At 34.1% G+C, this 11409-nt stretch overlaps 1 long non-coding RNA gene across 1 annotated transcript; it reads left to right on the top strand.

Moving 5' to 3' along the window:
• The first annotated feature begins 815 nt into the window (after positions 1-815).
• LOC145954319 (uncharacterized) lies at positions 816-11382 on the top strand. Its single transcript, XR_014431523.1, has 2 exons — positions 816-2988; positions 5790-11382. It is a non-coding gene; the product is annotated as an uncharacterized LOC145954319 (long non-coding RNA).
• Positions 11383-11409: the final 27 nt, after the last annotated feature.

Raw genomic sequence — 11409 nt, 5'->3', positions numbered from 1 at the left:
ACAAAAGTTCCTAATGGAAGTAGAGAATCAAAGCTTATAATTGGAAATTAGTTACAAGTTAATAGTATGTAATATACCATGCATAAAGAAGAATATAAGAATCTCACACTCTTTTCAATACGTGCTGATCATACAAGACTCGCAAAATACTTCGAGTCTAACTCTGTAATAACATGAATTTTACTTAGTAATAAAAGAATGTATTAAAAGATATTACTAATATGATAAATTTTGTTATACTTGGTTTATCTGTTTTTCTTTTATACCGAATTCATATATATATAGCAAGAGAGAAAGAGCACAAATTTCTTAGATATTTAAGTCCTCTTGTGTAAAGGATATGGCCGTATGTAGAGAAAATAATGTTTATTATATTAATTAGGGCTCACTATATAAGTAGTTGAAAGATATATTAAAAAATTGTTTTTTCTTTCGTCTCCAATATATATATTGTTAGTCAAGAAACATGGATGACCAAAATCTATTTCCTATTCTCTCTCCCTTATTTTTCAAAATAAAAAAGTCAGTACAAGAAAAAGAATTAATTTCTAAACATACATAGTATAAATTATTTTACGTACAAATAAAAAAAATTATAATAAGCATGATTTTTAAAATATTTAGAATAACTAAATGTTGTTAGTTTGAATCTTGACTTAAATATTGAGTCGCAAATAAAAATATCACTTTATTTTTATAGATACTTAACAAACTTATGATACATGTAAATTTATGATTGAATCACAACATAAAAAATCTTTATTTTGTTTATTCATGACTAGTCTACTTTCTTTTAAAAAATAGTAAATTAACAGAATATATATTTTTTTATGAGTTAATCACCTATATACTGTTAGTGTAAATTTGTTTTTACACCGGCAATCAATTATATCTTTTAATTGTGTCATGTCATTATAAATACATTTATTTTTAACAATGACATGACACAATTAAAAAATATAATTAGTTGACAGTGTAAAAAAATTTTTACACTAGTAATGTATAGGTGATTAACTCTTTTTTTAATTATATACAAAAGTAGACTAACTTACGGGTATAAATAAGTGGGAGACCCATGACTTCATAGAGTCAACCAAAGCAGTTTACAACTAGTGTAGTTTGTGATAGTATAGTTGTCATCTGTGTCTTATAAACACTTCAATGGCGGTTTTTGTTTCTTGCATAAAAAAATCTGGTCTACCATTGTTTCTCAACGACAATGACTGGCCAGCAGCTAGATTTCCTATTCATCACGAAGGTGATGATGACGATGATGACGATGATGATGATAACGGCATCGATATAGCACCGGCAGCATGATGGATTAATTAGGATGAGGATGAAGAAACTTGAGCATGTGTTATTCATCAATCTCACGCGTGCAGCACTTATATGGCTTATATGACATGTGGTATTTATCTATATTGATGTAGTAATCTGTGTAAGCTTTTATAGGCTTGCTTACACTATATATAGTTACTGATATTTACATAAAACATAATATATTAGTACTGTCTAATGTTTTGCTTACGGAGTACCCCTCAGTTTGTAACTGATATATTTATATTAATTAGAATATAAATATTATATGTGAAGTTTCATTTGCAAGACTCTTAATCTCTCTCTTCTCATCAATTAATAATTTATTGGGTTGAAGTTATTAGACATTTGACTTCACCATACTTCATAAATGGTTTTCCTATAATCGTTTTTCATGTTTCTTTCATTGTTAACAAAACCAGATTCATTACACTTAGAGTTTGTTTAGATGTAACTTAGATGCATTTTTAAGATTTGGCTATTAAAAGTAAAAACTATTTTTTTGGTAGAAATTTTTTTTAAAAATGTTTATAAATTTGTATTTAAACATGCTCTTACTCGTGGTACAGACAATTTCCACATTTTTTCCATTTTTCTTCCATCACAGACAAAATTAAAACATGGGTTCACTTGCTTGGCCAATGGAAGAAGGGTTTGCTGCATGTAGAGAAGGAGTCCAAAGACACCGACAAATGAGACTAAAAAATTAGATAACCTAAGCAAAACTACAAGAAGACTTTTTTTTTTTTATTAGCCAACAAATATTTATATTATTATATATACCGGGTACAAGAGGTATCAAAACTCATATACATAAGATAGGTAGAAGATTATAGAAATTTGTCCACTCACATAAAATCAAATTAACTTTTTAATTGAACCATTTCCTTCTCTTCTTAGCACAATTCCCCTCCTTAGTCCACCTGCCAATTTTGATTATGACAGTTATAATATCTCTCAGCTCTTTCCATACCAAATCCTAAATTTAGGATATAATATTTTGTAGCCCCCTTTACCCTCTCACACATGATGATGATAGGCAAACTCCTGGATTAACCACCCATTGATTGAATGAGTAGTCTACCAAAGTTGGGAAGATATGAGCCAAGACCATGAAGTGAAAAATGTATCCTCCTTCAAAATAAAACCAACCCCTTTAAATGACGTAATATGGTCGTACTAGTCGAGACTTGAGACAACCTTAATTTGCTAACCTAACTTGAAGCTTTGATCAAAGTTACTGTACAAAGTACTAATCCATGTATTAGTTAATGATGTTCATATATGACGTTAGAATATACAGTGTTCTGCTTACTGATATTTACTTTAGCATGTAATATATGAATCTAATTCGTTAATTAATGTTTTCATCTGTCTCTATGAATCTCCATATATTTGTGGGTATGCATAAGTAAGGGTATTCATGTGTATATATGCACTCTAAGCTCAATGAGTTTACTACCTTCCAAGTAATGATTAACATCATATATATCCATGCTTTATATTTTTTCACATATTCCTAATAACTAATTTTATTATCTTCATTCCACTTCACAAAATTTTCTAATAAACTTCGTGTGTTTGCTATATGGTTTGTCACGTCACTTGCCTCAAACGTGAAGTAGAGAGTGAAGGTACGAGGAAGATCAATACATGGAAGCAAACCATGTAAGTACTAATTTCCACATTAATTAGTCCTAGAAAACTTGAAACTTTCGAGGTAGAATCATATGCCCTATTGAATTTGGGAAGAAAAGAAATCTTTATTTTATAGATGAAGATCACACATGATATAACCGTCTCGTTCATCTATTAGTTGTTAATAGTTTATAGGCTTAAATATGTTTCTAGTCCCTCAAATTTAGGATAAATTTGTTTTTGGTCCCTCAAATTTAAAATTGTTGTTTTTAGTCCCTGTAATTTCAAAAAATCTTATTTTAGTCTTTATATTCAAATTTTGTTAAGAAATTTATCAAATATTATTGCATAAAATCTACCTATTCGTGTCCTTATTAGTGAAAATATCACATTAAATCCGGTTGGTATTGCATAACTGTCTTAATTAGTCACTTTTAAATATGTTATTGGTGACCTAAGGGACTAAAACAAGATTTTTGAAAATTACAAGGACTAAAAATAACAGTTTTAAATTTGAGGGACCAAAAATAAATTTTTTTTTAAATTTGAGGGACTAAAAACATATTTAAGCCTAATTTATATTTTATCTCCTTCAGAAACAATAATTTCTTATATGACTACAATTTATGATTTTCATTTTTCGCATATTTGTTGATAGCATTTTTTTAACTTAGCAAGGGCACAACCTTCACCTTTCACGCAATATAGGGATTCAATGAAACTATATATCTTAAATAAGGATTAATCACCGGTTACTGTTTTGTGTTCAAATTATTTAATAATAAATTACATTCAGTTTTCTTTTTTTCTATCTTATTTCCATCTCATATTCTTCTTAATTATTTTCCTTTCTCATCATATCACCTATTGCATATATCACTTTCTTTTTCTATCTTTCTTTTTTTTCCTTTTCTTTTTCTCTCTCTTCCATCCTCCTTGATCCACGAGTAAATATGATGTACATTTAATATTTTCCATGTTGAACAGTACCAAGAGAGGTAGAATGAATATCATCTATGAATATAAATGAATCAAATACATCATTTATGCAATTGTTTATGATTAATGTGCTGGATTTTCCGTAAATTAACAGTATTTAATTATTAAATTAGTTCTAAATAACATTATACATGGACAATAATTAATATTATGCTATTTTAAATTATATTCATGAAAATTTGCAATTTAGGTTTTTGATGTGAATGAGTTAATGGTATAGGTTGGGTTCTTGTAACAGCCCAATTTTCAATGGGCCGTGGGCCCAATTTGTTGCACAGAACGGGCCGTTTCAAAAGTGAAACGGGCCGTTCTGGAATAAGTTAAAGGCCCAAAATTTGAGAAGCAAAACAGGCCGTTCTAGAGGGAGAACGGGCCGTTCCGGTTTGGAGAACGGGCCGTTCTGGTTTGGAGAATGGGTCGTTCCGGAAGGAGAACGGGCCGTTCTGCTGGGATTGGGAACGGGCCGTTCTGGTTTTGGAACGGGCCGTTCCAGTTCAAAAATTTGCGTAGATTTGAAGGGTTCAGAACGGGCGTTCCACTTTTGGAACAGGCCGTTCCGGTAGGTGAGCCTGAAATCCTATAAATAGCGCCCCTCACCTCTCATTTTCACACATCTCTCATTCTCTCTTCCTATTCTCTTCTGCTCTTTCTTCTTCCCCTCTTCTTCTCTGAAGACCATGGGGCACTTAGAGGAGGAGACCAAGAGATCCCTGTTGTAGTTTCAACTGCTGCTTATCCAGGTACGGGGGAAAAAGGGAATTATTTATATGTAGAATTACATGAGGGAATTGGGTAGAGGAAGAATCCTTTAGGATTATGAGAAATTTTATAATTATTTCTGTTTGGAGAATTATTGGTCTTATTTGATTCTGTATGAATTTAGGATTATGAATATATGATTTATTTGTAAAAATGATGCTCTGGGAGAGAGATCGAAATTATAGAAAAGTGCCTGTGAGTTAGGTTTTGAAAGAATTGGGGGTTTTATTGTTTATGTTAAAGTTATAATAAATTGATAATTCCATTGTTTATAATATTAATTTATGAATGTTATTGGTATATTATTTGATAAGAATAGATGATCTAGATGTGAATTGCTCGAAAGGTGTGTAAACCCTTATTTTGTTGGACTTGCCTGTTGTGTATGTGGTATGGAATTGAACTATGAGATGTTGTGTGGAATGTGAATGAAATGTGATTGTGGTTCTTCACACCTATGACCAGGGGGGAGCACAGCCCGGGATTGTTACATGGGTATCGTGACCTTGGTTAACATGTCAGGGGTGAGCACGACCCTGAGTTAGGGGTAACGTGACCTTGGCACAGTGTTATATCAGGGGTGAGCACGGCCCGAGATTGTTACATGAGTATCGTGACCTTGGTTAACATGTCAGGGGTGAGCACGGCCCTAGGTTAGGGGTAAAGTGACCTTGGCACAGTGTTATATCAGGGGTGAGCACTGCTCTGGATTGTTACGTAGGTATCATGACCTTGGTTAACATGTTAGGGGTGAGCACGACCCTGAGATAGGGATAACGTGACCTTGGCACAGTGTTATATCAGGGGTGAGCACGACCTGAGATTGTTAAATGGGTAGCGTGACCTTGGCATAGTGTGAAGTGTAAGATTGTGTGGATTGTGATGGATTGATGAAATTGTGGACTGAGATGTGAAGATGATAAAGGATTGTTAATTATGATATATATATATATATAAATGCTTGTGAATATTTCATTAAGTAATGAATAATGATGAGATTATGTTATGTTTTCCTTATGTGTTTTACATATAGATATTTTATTTTCTCATCGTACAATTTGTGGATATTTTAGGTGAGGAAGATCTGGCTATGAGTGGCATCTAGAATGTCAACAGTTGATTTATGGGTATGCTCTGATATTGTGACATCGGGGCAGAGAATTTCTAGGACATGAATTGTATTTGTATACGGAGTTGAACCTATTATTTTGAAAATATTTTGTAACATCTTATGTTTTATTTTCCAAGTTTCACTTTCAGAATGTTTTGGATATTGAAGAATGTTTCTAAAGGTTTCATGTGAACCCTTTTACCTATTTTGAAAATTTTATTTTCTTAGTTTTTTATATTACTACAATATATGTGTTGGGGTAGTAAGGGTGTGACATTTAGTGGTATCAGAGCAGGTCGATACAATCGGCCGTGAGTTGTGAGTCTACTATGCTTGTTCGATAGATGAATGATGGAATGCATTGAGTGTGAAGATTATTGATGTGCTAATGTGATGATTGATTATGTTGTTGTTATTTATTTGTGTGCATTGTGTTCTTAGGATTTGTCTGATAGACATGATATAACTTGATGATGCTATTTTTGATTGCTCTTTCTTAATCTCATGATTGCTTAATTATTTTGATACTTCTTGCTTATGTAAGAAGTAGTGGTTGGGTGGCATCGCTCGTGTTGCGAGCATAGGTGCAAGTAGTGGTAGTAGACGAAGTATCTTGCTAACCAACTAGAACTAGTGGAAGCTTGGATGTGGGTAAGAAATTGACTTATCGAATGTATTAAGAGTTTATGATTGGTAGCGTTTCTGAAAGTTATAGTGGTAATGATTGAATCCAAGAGGTTATGTGTCGAGCATTAGAACTTTGAGTGTTCTTGATGAAAGGTCAAAGTGTTGGTGATTTCCTTAAGTTTTGATGCTTGCATATTAATCTTGTTAGGGGTTAGGTTGCATGAGGATTTGATTTCAGCTCTAAGTCTTTTGTGGAATAGGTGAATTATTTTCGTTTAGGGATTGTAGTTGGAAGCTTGGATATGAGTTTAAGGTAGAAAGAAGTAAGTTTGGAAGGGTTGAGGTATTCTGTGGGATGTTAGTGCACTATTGTTGTCTAGTGTAGGAGATGTTTTCACTGTAGTTTTGTTATGCTAGTAGAAGTACCGTATTGATAGGTTTGGATTTTGTGGTCTTCATGGAAGTTGTAGTCTTGGATGTGATCTTTTCAATGGCACTGGAATCAGGTAAAATGAAGGTTTAGAACTCCAGTTATAGTTGTTTTGGTAATTAGAGGCTAGTTATAAGCGTTAAATATATCTGTTGTGATTTTTGAATTGTTAGCTGAGAAGAGGATCTATTCAGAATCTCATGTCTTCATAAGAGTTATAGCTTATTCTTTTATCTTTCTTTTGAGATAGGATTGAGATCATTGGACAAGTGTAACTCTCTAGGTATCATTTTCCTTGACAGTTATTGATGGGATATGTATGCTATCATGATGTTTTTGAGTTACTAGGCAATGCAAGGATAAAAATGATTTTGTTATGATGTTCTGAGGTGTTGTCATGTGGATTGTAAGGTTATTCAAGGTTTTATGATGCTATGTGGTAAAGTTAAGTTCATGCACATGTTATATGGTGTAAAATAGTGATAGATTTATATATATGATTGGGAAGGATGTATATATGAAGGTTTAAATAGGTATTCTAATATGATATGCATGTATGTGGATATGAGGATAGATGACCTTATGGATTAATTAGTGAATGGTTGTGTGTTTAGTGAGATTGACCTTAAGATGTGATATCATCATATTAGAGTTAATTTTGAAGATATATCCAAGATAAATTTAGGCCTTGTAATTTCTTGCGCGGATATAACATAGATCTACCTATGGTAGAAGTTGTGCTTAAGTGGGAGATATCAAAAGTCAATTTGTGAGGTTAGAAGTTTTATTGAGATAGTTTATAGGAAATTTATTGAGTAAATTTTTAAGATAGCCGTTCACGGTTTAGGCTGCTCTCGTTTCTCTCGTCGCTACTATAGGAATTGCTTTTGCTTTCTTTTCTTCTAGCTACTAAGATGTTTCAGTTCACTAAGTTGTCTTTTGCCTACCCATGAATTCAACAGTAGTTCAAAAGGTTAACCTATATCGAGGATCCCCGGACCTATGCTTATTTTCAACTCCCCAAAGCATTTCGTCGCTTACTTCTCTAGGTTGCTTACTATTTGACTAGATTGACTAGGAAAGACTTGCCTTTGTATGGGATAATAAATGTGAGAGTATGTTTCAAACTCTTAAGGAAAGATTGGATAATGTTACCGGATTTTAGTAAGTCTTATGTGGTATACAGTGATGCTTCTAAGATGAATTTGGAGGTAGTGTAGATGCAAGGAGGAAGGGTAATAACTTATGTTTCTAAGCAATTGAAAATTTATGAGAGGAATTACCTTACCCATGACATTGAGTGAGCAATCGTGATATTTACACTAAGATTTGGAGACACTACTTATATGATTCTAAGTTGGAGGTATTTAGTGATCATTAGAGCCTCAAATTTTGTTTGACTCGAAGGACTTGAATATGGGACAAAAGAGATAGTTGGAATTTTTGTGGACTAGGATTTCAATCTTAGTTGTTATTTGCATAAAGTCAATGTGATGGTTGATGCTTTGAGTAGGAACCCTCTACATTATTTTTTCTTATGATTAGAGAGATGGATCTTTTTGGCTGAAATTAAAGATTTAAGTTTGACTTATGAGATTACTCCGAGTAGTATGAAACTAGGTATAACTTGAGTAACGAGTGAATTGTTGAAGGAAATTGGAGACGTATAATTAATTGATTAATTTTGGTGACAAGATATGAGGCTATAGGATAAGGTGATGAATAAGAGTTTGACTTGGGTGTAGATGGACTGGTGAAATTAGAGATCTAATATGTATACCTAGTGAACTTACGCTTAGGTGCTTAATCTTTAAAGATGATCACAGAAGTAAAACCAATATTGTGGCAGATGCCTTGATTATGATGACCTCTAGTATATCATTTATGATGATTTAAGGGTTGGATTTGATTGAAGAATTTAAAGACTTATGCTTGGTGTATGAGATTATCCTTAGAAGCATTGAATTGATTGTGTTAAAAGTGACTAGTGAATTAATGGATGAGATTAGAGAAGCCTAGGAGTCAGATCCTTTCTTAGAGAACCAAGTGGAGAAGATTGGTAGAAGTATAGATAACCATTTATGAGTAGAAATCGACATTGTTTTGAGGTGCAAGAACAAACTTGGGTGCATAGTAACCTTGAATTAAGGAAGATGATTTTAGAGGAAGAACATAACAGTACTCTTAATATATATATTTAGGAGCTAATGAGATGTATCGGGACCTTAGGAGGATGTATCTGAATAGCGCAGCGGAAGTGAAGTGACCTAAGGTGAAGAAAGGAGTAGAGAAATTGTATACTTGTGTTTAGTATGCTAGAAGTCTTTAGGAATTTTGTAGCACTCAAACGTCCCAATGTGGAAGTGAGATGATGGGTGGATAGGCCTTAATTGTAGGTTTGTCTGAGATGCTTAAGAGGTTGATTCTATTTGTGTTTTAGTGGATAGGCTTGCCAAGTTTACTTGTTTTGCCCTTAGATATCTTTTGATAGAGTTGTATATCAATAAGGTAGTGAGGTCGCATAATAATTAGAAAGTAAGAAGCGAGGAGTCTACCATTGCAAAAATTTCGAGGACGAAATTTCATAAAGGAGAGAAGTATTGTAACAACCCAATTTTCAATGGGCCGTAAGCCCAATTTGTTGCCCAGAACGGGCCGTTTCAAAAGTGAAACGGGCCGTTCTGGAATAAGTTAAAGGCCCAAAATTTGAGAAGCAGAACGGGCCGTTCTAGAGGGAGAACGGGTCGTTCCGGTTTGGAGAACGGGTCGTTCCAGAGGGAGAACGGGCCGTTCTGGTTTGGAGAATGGGTCGTTCCGGAGGGAGAACGGGCCGTTCTGCTGGGATTGGGAACGAGCCGTTCTGGTTTTGGAACGGGCCGTTCCAGTTCAAAAATTTGCGTAGATTTGAAGGGTCCAGAACGGGCGTTCCACTTTTGGAACAGGCCGTTCCGGTAGGTGAGCCTGAAATCCTATAAATAGCGCCCCTCACCTCTCATTTTCACACATCTCTCATTCTCTCTTCCGATTCTCTTCTGCTCTTTCTTCTTCCCCTCTTCTTCTCTGAAGACCATGGGGCACTTAGAGGAGGAGACCAAGAGATCCCTGTTGTAGTTTCAACTGCTGCTTATCCAGGTACGGGGGAAAAAAGGAATTATTTATATGTAGAATTACATGAGGGAATTGGGTAGAGGAAGAATCCTTTAGGATTATGAGAAATTTTATAATTATTTCTGTTTGGAGAATTATTGGTCTTATTTGATTCTATATGAATTTAGGATTATGAATATATGATTTATTTGTAAAAATGATGCTCTGGGAGAGAGAACGAAATTATAGAAAAGTGCTTGTGAGTTAGGTTTTGAAAGAATTGGGGGTTTTATTGTTTATGTTAAAGTTATATTAAATTGATAATTCCATTGTTTATAATATTAATTTATGAATGTTATTGGTATATTATTTGATAAGAATAGATGATCTAGATGTGAATTGCTCGAAAGGTGTGTAAACCCTTATTTTGTTGGACTTGCCTGTTGTGTATGTGGTATGGAATTGAACTAAGAGATGTTGTGTGGAATGTGAATGAAATGTGATTGTGGTTCTTCACACCTATGACCAGGGGGGAGCACGGCTCGGGATTGTTACATGGGTATCGTGACCTTGGTTAACATGTCAGGGGTGAGCACGACCCTGAGTTAGGGGTAACGTGACCTTGGCACAGTGTTATATCAGGGGTGAGCACGGCCCGAGATTGTTACATGAGTATCGTGACCTTGGTTAACATGTCAGGGGTGAGCACGACCCTAGGTTAGGGGTAACGTGACCTTGGCACAGTGTTATATCTGGGGTGAGCACGGCTCTGGATTGTTACGTAGGTATCGTGACCTTGGTTAACATGTCAGGGGTGAGCACGACCCTGAGATAGGGATAACGTGACCTTGGCACAGTGTTATATCAGGGGTGAGCACGGCCTGAGATTGTTAAATGGGTAGCGTGACCTTGGCATAGTGTGAAGTGTAAGATTGTGTGGATTGTGATGAATTGATGAAATTGTGGACTGAGATGTGAAGATGATAAAGGATTGTTAATTATGATATATATATATATATAAATGCTTGTGAATATTTCTTTAAGTAATGAATAATGATGAGATTATGTTATGTTTTCCTTATGTGTTTTACATATAGATATTTTCTTTTCTCATCGTACAATTTGTGAATATTTTAGGTGAGGAAGATCTGGCTATGAGTGGCATCTAGAATGTCAACAGTTGATTTATGGGTATGCTCTGATATTGTGACATCGGGGCAGAGAATTTCTAGGACATGAATTGTATTTGTATACGGAGTTGAACCTATTATTTTGAAAATATTTTGTAACATCTTATGTTTTATTTTCCAAGTTTCACTTTCAGAATATTTTGGATATTGAAGAATGTTTCTAAAGGTTTCATGTGAACCTTTTTACCTATTTTGAAAATTTGATTTTCTTAATTTATTTATATATTACAATATATGTGTTGGGGTAG

Source organism: Cajanus cajan, chromosome 2 (genome assembly GCF_000230855.2).
Source record: "Cajanus cajan strain Asha chromosome 2, NIPB_CcT2T_4, whole genome shotgun sequence".
In the NCBI taxonomy this organism is placed as follows: Eukaryota; Viridiplantae; Streptophyta; class Magnoliopsida; order Fabales; family Fabaceae; genus Cajanus; species Cajanus cajan.
The sequence above is the reverse complement of the archived record's forward strand: the minus strand, read 5'-3'. Positions and strand labels throughout refer to the sequence as shown.